The 9,225-nt window shown below is 44.4% G+C and overlaps 1 long non-coding RNA gene across 1 annotated transcript; it reads right to left on the bottom strand.

Moving 5' to 3' along the window:
* Nucleotides 1-405: 405 nt before the first annotated feature.
* Nucleotides 406-7,806, bottom strand: LOC122926816. The gene is made up of 3 exons (XR_006387721.1): nucleotides 7,761-7,806; nucleotides 6,802-6,887; nucleotides 406-789 (listed from the first exon to the last, which is right to left on the bottom strand). It is a non-coding gene; the product is annotated as an uncharacterized LOC122926816 (long non-coding RNA).
* Between the last annotated feature and the right edge of the window lie 1,419 nt (nucleotides 7,807-9,225).

Below are 9,225 nucleotides of genomic sequence, written 5' to 3'. Positions count from 1 at the left end.
ATGGCCCAAATATGTTCAAGCCGTGACTGGTAGAACTGCAAATCTATTAATTTGTAAGTCCAACGGATCACTGCCTAGCACAGTTATGTTGTTTCTGTATACTACTGCAGAATTCCTCCCAACCTTTAAAGAATGGAGAGCGGTATAAACCATCAGGAGCATGCAGTTAACCCACCCAAACCTCCAACCCCATCTCGACAGGGCTTACAATATTTTGTGAAAACTACAACTCCCAGCATGTACTGAATGTCTACTGTGTCTGATCATGCTGAAGTTTTAGCCCCCCCCCCCTATTTTTAAATTTTATTTTATTTTTTTAAATAAATGAAGGACCACAGGTATCTGGCCAGAGAGTGCAGACTAACAAAGATTAGCATATGAGGTGTACAGCTTACTGCGGAAATTTTCCAAACTTGCGTCCTCCCAGCCTAAAATGAGTTGTTTATTAATATAATTATATAGCAATACATACCTACACCTCCATGTGCATATTTAGTACCATTTGTAGTAGAGGGAGATATGGCTAAACAATTGTAAGGATAGGCGTAGAGTCGTTTCCAAAAAAGGTACCATGGTGCTATCATTTTGCCACCAGCTGTACAGTGAATCCAGTACTGATCAGATGCAAAATAAACATTTACTGTACATCCAGTGATGTCTTCTATCTCTTTTTATTTTTCTTCTCTGTCTGTCCCAGACCACCATGATGATCTTCCTTAGCTTCCTCGCCTTTGCAGTTCATCCCCAGCCTCTATAGTCATGCAAACTCATTGTCACCCAGTGTACCTACTGAATAAACACAGATTAATTATGTCACTCAAACTGAGTCATACACTTCCCACCAAAGTTTGGTTCATACAGTGTGTCCCCAGAAAACAGTGCCACCACACATTAGTGGCACATAGATCATCGGTGGTTTAAAATACTTTTTACACCGCATATGATGATGTTAGGCTTATATGCAGCTGCTCAGCCATACAACATTATTACATAATGGCATCTGCTTCGGCACAAGTAGGGAACTGTATAGCGTTATTATTTGTGCACCATAGAACATTGTTCCATTAGAATTATATGTATCTTCTATTAACGCATTTTATAAAAAATTATAGGGGACCTCCACACATGTGCTTGTTAGTTTATGAAGCAGTTCCTAAGGATCTGATGCACATCTTCATGAGAATGAACACCAAAGCTGGTGGGGAAGATACCAGGTGAGGAAGCCCATTTTTACCAAGCGATGTGCACTAGGTGGAAATACCTTATGTAAAGGTTGGTACAAGCTGCATTTACCAATCATGTTCAGATTGGCACAGTCAAAGATAATGCATCAATAAAGAATTGTGGCAAAAAAAAACAGCCACGTGTCAGTGGTCACTAAAAATCGTATCCTGAGATTCTCTACAACACTGTTGACTCATCCCTCTCAACCCCATCCTGTTATTTACAATGTAAATAGTGGAACATTTACCAAAAACACCAGGAATGAAGCAGAGAACAACAATCTATCAAGGTCAGTACATTATCTAATAACACGATGAGGCCAGAAAAGGCTCCGTCATCAGGAGTTTCTTTTTCAGTGCTGCATATGAGTCCTACATCTGGATAAGATCTTCAGTTGGTGGAATGCTCGTGATCCGTTCCTGGAATCTGATTTCATAATCATAGGACGCAGAGGAGATGTTTGTAGGTTGAAGAGTCAACACTGGCTTCTGAGCATTTATTTTTCATGAGATTTCTACTGTGTGTGTACTGTAGTGCAGAATGTAATCTGTCGTGACATGGAAACTGTCAACAAACAGGTGTCTCTTGGTGGATTTCATTGAGCCTTAAAGGGGTTGTGGAACCCGGATATACCCCGAATTCGACCCAGGCAGCCCCCCTGACAAGAGTATCGGAGCAAATTCCAAATGGTGTGAAATTGGAAAAAAAACAATTCTGTTTTATGGGTTTCATTTTTGCGACATTCCTTAAACGAACCTGTTAACTTCATTCTCTGGGTCAGTACGATTACAGTGATACCACATTTGTGTAGTTTTTCTTGTGTTTCAATACTTATAAGCTATGTACACTGGGGGCAATCTAAAAATCATTTTTTCAAGTGGTCTTTATACAAATATTGAGCCGTTCTGTCACAAAGGCTTAGGGCTCTTTCACACCTGCGTTCTTTTCTTCCGGCATAGAGTTCCGTCGTCGGGGCTCTATGCCGGAAGAATCCTGATCAGTTTTATCCTAATGCATTCTGAATGGAGAGAAATCCGTTCAGGATGCATCAGGATGTCTTCAGTTCCGGAACGGAAAGTTTTTTGGCCGGAGAAAATACCGCAGCATGCTGCGCTTTTTGCTCCGGCCAAAAATCCTGAAGACTTGCCACAAGGCCGGATCCGGAATTAATGCCCATTGAAAGGCATTGATCCGGATCAGGCCTTAAGCTTAACGTCATTTCGGCGCATTGCCGGATCCGACGTTTAGCTTTTTCTGAATGGTTACCATGTCTGCCAGGACGCTAAAGTCCTGGCAGCCATGGTAAAGTGTAGCGGGGAGCGAGGGAGCAGCATACTTACAGTCCGTGCGGCTCCCGGGGCGCTCCAGAGTGACGTCAGGGCGCCCCAAGCGCATGGATCAAGTGATCGCATGGCACGTCATCCATGCGCATGGGGCGCTCTGACGTCACTCTGGAGCGCCCCGGGAGCCGCGCGGACTGTAAGTATACCGCTCCCCCGCTCCCCGCTCCTACTATGGCAACCAGGATAGCGTCCTGGCTGCCATAGTAACACTAAAAATATTTTGAAGACGGATCCGTCTTCAAATGCTTTCAGTACACTTGCGTTTTTCCGGATCCGGCGTGTAATGCCGGCAAGTGGAGTACACGCCGGATCCGGACAACGCAAGTGTGAAAGAGGCCTAAATTGTTTTTCTAGCTGTCTGAATAGTGCTCTTTAATAAGCCTTATAAATTACTAAAAGGTAATAAAACCCTTATTTAAGCCACTTTATTTTCAGGAAGGCCTCGTTCACATCACCGTTTCTCCTTTCCGTTCTCCGGCTCCGTTGAGGAGCAGGAGAACAGAATGGACGGATTCTGCAAATAACTGAGAACTAACTGAGCGTAACGGAGCCTGAAGACCCCATAGACTATAATGGGGTAAAATCATGTTCTGAGTGGACACCGAACGGACCCCATTATAGTCTTTGGGGTCTTTAGGCTACGTTACGCTCAGTTATCTTCAGAATCCGCCCTTTCCGTTCTCCTGCTCCTCAACAGAGCCAGAGAACGGAAAGGAGAAACGGTGATGTGAACGAGGCCTAAGATAAGAATTGAGCTATAATGAGTGTTTATAAGGTCAGAGATAAGGATCCCATCAGCCAAGATGCCTGACAGAACAGAGTGAAAATTCTGATCCTGCTACTAGAGACTGTGCAAAGACAGTGGTTCAATATTTTTAATAAAGGCCAATAAAAAAAAATATATATTTAGTTCACAATGAGCACAATACAATTAAAAAAAATGCCCCAAAGGTGTACATGGCCTTTAAAAATAAAAACTGATTATTTTTTCTTTGCATCTCCATATTCTGACTCCTATAACTTTTTTATAGTTATATCTGCGGAGCTGTGTGAGTTAATTTTTTGCAGGGTGATATGTAGTTTTTATTGATATTAATATGGAGTGTTAAACAAAGTCCAAATGTTGTTTGGCTGCGCTCACCTGAATTGACAGCACTCCGGAAGGCATGGACTGGAGTTGGAAACAGTAAACTCCGTAAAGACACTTTATCACTGATATTTTTTCTATTATTTATTTATTTTATGCACTTATATATTACTGCTATATTCTGCAGCGCTTTAAAGACATTAGCATCCAACTGTCCTTAGTGGGGCTCACAATCTAAGTGTCACGGGTGGTGTTGCAGAAAGCTGGAACATCCGACTGGCGTTTATAGAGAAGAGGGATTCCTCCTCTGGAGTTATCTCCTTGCTTTATCAGGCCTTGTTGGATCTATTTTTGCAAGACCACCCGATAAATAGTAGGACAAAATGGGAAGCGGAGATGGGGCCGTTAGAGGAAACCCAGTGGCAGGAGATATTGGAGAGGATTCCGCAGCTCTCTCTCAGCGAGGCCCATAGGCTGTATCTAATTCATAGGGTTTATAGAACTCCTCAGTTCCTGTTTAATATTGGACTTCGGTTGGACTCCAAATGCCCGCGATGCGGGGAGGATGCAGGTATGCTGCACATGCTGTGGTCGTGCTCGGCCCTGGAGGGTTTTTGGCGCGCAGTGCTGCATCTCATTAACTCTCTGTATGAAGTTACGCTGGATGTGACGCCATTTGTCTGTGTATTGGGGTATGTGGAGGACTTGACAATCACTGAGCCCAGGAAAATAGCAGTGGCCAGAATGTTGTATATGGCTCGTAAGCTGATTGCTCAACATTGGCTGGATGAGGGTAGTCCTAGTAAAACCGAATTTGTAGCTAAGATTAATTGGTTACTTAACTTGGAACGAGGGGTCTATAGAAAGAGGGGTGCCATGGCCAAATTTGAAAAGCTCTGGACTCCTTGGGTTGATGCCCCTGGGTTGGCATCCAGGGAACTTCAGAGATACCGTCTGGGATTAGTGTGAGGGCTTTATCGATCACTGTACGTATTTGGCTCGGTGATTGGCGATTTCTTACTGAAGACATGGAATGCTTTTACGATATGTAATGTAGGGAGGTTATGGCCGATGACAGATGTATAGTCCAACGTCGATTATAAGATCACAAACTGTCTTTCAAGACTTTGTGGGATTGTTGTAGGGATGGGGCTTGTGCCTGTGTAATTTTTATGCGATTGTACTGATGTAACCGGATGTTGTAGCTATGGAAGATGGAGGGCATCACATTGATGGTTTGTGGGGGGAGGGTATGTGGGGGTTGGGGCCTTACGTTTGTAATATTAAAAACTGCTAATAAAAAATTACTTAATTAAAAAAAAAAAACATCCGACTGGCTTGATCCCAAACTAAGGAGCATATGGGTGAGCCCTATAAAACCCCTAGAGCTCTCCCTGACTGCTATGCCCATGCAAAGGTCTTTATGGTAGACGATTGCATGCCCATGTACCTAATACTATGTGACCCCTGAAAACCCTATAATAGTGAGGGGACACGACCACCGGCTCCCTGCACTTAATACGGACAGAGTCAGGGTCACCTAGAATCAAGCCAGCAAGGAAACAGACTTATCTGAGGAATCAGCAGAAGCAGCCTCCAGCAGTGAACACATTCCAAGAAGAAGTATAAACCGCAAAGTCAGGCAGTATGGGAGGGAATATAAAGGGAGACAATTAGTGTAAATAGGTGACAGCTGGGAGAAGGAAAGGAGATGACAAAGTGAAACCAAAACAAAGAACCTCATGCAGGTAGAGAAGAACATCTAACAGACCTTCTTACAGAACTGGCGGTGACACTAAGGTCCCTATCAGTATGTCTTTGGAGTGTGGGAGGAAACCGGAGAACCCAGAGGAAACCCACACAAACACGGGGAGAACATTTATTATGGAGTGTGGATTATTTTTTTTTATCACTTTTTATTCATTTTATGGGGGTTGAAGAAAAGAAAAATTGGCCATTTTTTTTATTTATTTTTTTGTTACGGCATCCACCATACGGGTTATTTAATAGTACAGGTGTTGCCTTAGATTTTTATTGTTTATTTTAAATATAGGTAAAGGTTCTTGTTTTTTTATATATTTTTAAAAACTTTTAATCTTTTTTTTGTCCCCCCCCCCCCCCCCTAGGGGACATTTAATCGTCTGGTTGCTTCTCCCATAGACTACAGTGATTTAACATTGCAGCCTATGAAGCTCTGCCATTGTTGTTGAAGGCCTCAGATCTTTCAGAGAGCCTGAGGCTGCCATAGCAAACCAACAGCTCCCATGATCTTAGCGCAGGGGAGCCATTGAGGCCCCGGGAGTGAAATTGACCATGGCATCTGAAGGGGTTAAACGTACGTGGTTACTATTATGTCTGATGGATTTCAATGAGAAGGAGAAAGAACAGTCTGCAGAATCAATAAAACTTGTAGAAGAAACACAGACCAACTGGAAATGTCAAAATAATTACAAGGCAAAAATGTAAAAAAAAGCGATCAAAGGGGTCCATAGCTCTCTCTTCAACTGCTGCACACTCTTCCCAGGACCAAGCAGTGAAAACGTCACCACGCCTGGTCCTGTGAATCAAAGTGGAGAGGGCACGGCAGTTGTAGAGAAAACAGCTTCTAGGTGTAACGGCAACGCCCCCGTTGCTCCTAGAGGCTCATTTGCATATATTTAAACATCATTTTTCTCAGCAATGCTGACACATATGAACATGGGACCTACACAGATGCCTTTTGCTGCCAAGCGCACATGTAACCGGTCAGCCAGTGTCATAGGTACAAATCTAACAGATGCCATTTGGGCACATTTTGCAGACCCTGGGAAAGATTATTTAATAACTTACACATCCCATACTGTGGTGGACCTAGCCTGTCCCTGTATTACATGGTTGGCTATTTGTTCAAATGCCTGGTATGTAGTACTATATCTTCTTCACTGTGGGTTGTTTATGGGTCTGTTCCTATAATAACATTTTCCTGGGTAGCACAAGAATTCATTGTATGTAAATCAGGGCCACATTTGGTTCTGAAGGCCCACACCTCATTTTGAGAGTGTCAGCTGCACAATCCTGCAGTGTGAGGTAATAGCTGAGCGAGCATATCAGTGGTAAATATACGGAGCAGCAGATGTAGCATCTGCCACCACCCATCCCTGTACTTACCAATAATGTGCCTTGACATTCCAGAACCAGCCTACCCATTTATCTGTATGCACCCACACAATGGAGAAGGAGCTCAGCTCAGACTGCTGATAAAAAAGAATCATAGCATTAAATGCCTGCAGATCAGAAAATCAGTCATATAAAAATTCCACAAAAATAAATAAAAATCTCCACCAAATAATTTCCTGGTAGTTCTGTAATTATTGATTGATGAGCAGCTTTATATGTAAGATAGCTTGCAGAAATAGCCATGGAACACTTGATTTAGATCAGGGATCAGCAACTTACAGCTGTTCTGAAACTACAACTCCCAGAATCCTCCTTTCACTTCTATGAAGGTTACAAGCAGGGGCGTAGCTAGAAATGCATGGGCCCCATAGCAAAAATAATTTTATGCCCCCCCCCCCCGTGCCATCCACAGATCCCCCTCCCGTAAACAGTGCCATCCACAGATCCCCCTCCCTAAACAGTGCCATCCACAGATCCCCCTCCCCTAAACAGTGCCATCCACAGATCCCCCTCCCCTAAACAGTGCCATCCACAGATCCCCTTCCCCTAAACAGTGCCATCCACAGATCCCCCTCCCCTAAACAGTGCCATCAACAGATCCCCCTCCCCTAAACAGTGCCATCCACAGATCCCCCTCCCCTAAACAGTGCCATCCACAGATCCCCCTCCCCTAAACAGTGCCATCCACAGATCTCCCTCCCCTAAATAGTGCCATCCACAGACCCTCCTCCCCTAAACAGTTCCATCCACAGATCTCCATCCCCTAAATAGTGCCATCCACAGATCCCCCTCCCCTAAACAGTGCCATCCACAGATCCCCCTCCCCTAAACAGTAACATCCACAGATCCCCCTCCCCGACGCTCACAGGAGCACATTTATAAATTAATCAGTAACTTTAACTTTAATCATTGACATTGCTGATCTCTTTACTTGGATTGGATTTGGATACCTTACTCTGTCTTAGCTCCGGTAACGGTAACAGCAGGCAGTGCGGGCGGACGGCGCTCACTCACTCCAAATCCAAATCCAATCCAAGTAAAGAGATCAGCAATGTCAATGATTAAAGTTAAAGTTACTGATTACTTTATAAATGTTCTCCTGTGAGCGGCATGGCCCTGTATATTCTAACCCCCAGGCAAGCGTCCCTGTCACCATGGGAACGCCTGGGGTTTAGAATATACCATCGGATTTGAGTTTTCACGCTCGTGAAAACTCAGATCCGATGGTATATTCGAACCCCCAGGCAAGCGTCCCCATCACCATGGGAACGCCTGGGGGTTAGAATATGATTGGATCTTCTGAGTTACTCAGTGGCCTGGCTGGAGCCTCCCCAGCCTCTGTGTCGGCCGGCCCTGCGTGCGCCCTGCTCCAGTCCTGACTCCTTCTCCCCAGCCAAGCCCGAGCCGCGGACTGCCCGCGCCCGGCGCCCACTACACTAGTGTAGTGGGCGGGCGGTCCGCGGCTCGGGCCTGGCTGCCTGTGTGTAGTGTGTAAATAAAAATTATTTTTTTTTAAATCAACAGAAGGCGGCCCGGACGGGCCCCCAGTGGCGTAGGGCCTCATAGCCACTGCTATGGTTGCTATGGCGATCCCTACACCACTGGTTACAAGAACATCCAAGTAAGGCCTCTTTCACACGACCGTTTTTTGCGTTCCGTATATGGTCCGTATACGGAACCATTCATTTCAATGGTTCCGCAAAAAAAACGGAATGTACTCCGTATGCATTCCATTTCCGTTTTTCCGTTCTGTTGAAAGATAGAACATGTCCTATTATTGCCCACAAATCACTTTCCGTGGCTCCATTCAAGTCAATGGGTCGGCAAAAAAAAACAGAACACATACGGAAATGCATCAGTATGTCTTCCGTATCCTGTTTTTTGCGGAACCATCTATTGAAAATGTTATGCCCAGCCCAATTTTTCTATGTAATTACTGTATACTGTATATGCCATACGGAAAAACTGTTGTTGAAATTTTATTAGGATGTGTATTTAATATATTGTGTATTGTCATCATGTCTCCCAGTGTCAGGGTAAACCATTGGAGTGGATATCTTCCTGTGTATGTGGAGACACAGCTGCCGGGCACAGAGGTCTCCGTCGGCGAATGGTCCATGTTTTCTTGGCTGATGTATGGACGCCGGCTAGGGCCCCCGCGCAAGACGTGGATTTATTGGCTTGACGTGGATGCATTTGTTAAGAGTACAATATATGAAAGGAACATGCGTTTGTTGTCTCTAGTGCGCCTGATCAGCCGCTGGAGATAATGACGCTGTACTGTAAATAAACATGCATGAGGATCATAGTAACTTTATCTGGCATTGATCACTGAGCAAGGCTGGATAAAGTTCACTCCAGTGGTAATGGGAGATTATTGTTAGCTGGCTATGTTATTCTACATGATGGTGGTTT

Source organism: Bufo gargarizans, chromosome 2 (genome assembly GCF_014858855.1).
Source record: "Bufo gargarizans isolate SCDJY-AF-19 chromosome 2, ASM1485885v1, whole genome shotgun sequence".
NCBI lineage: Eukaryota > Metazoa > Chordata > Amphibia > Anura > Bufonidae > Bufo > Bufo gargarizans.
This window is presented reverse-complemented; position numbering and strand designations above follow the sequence as displayed.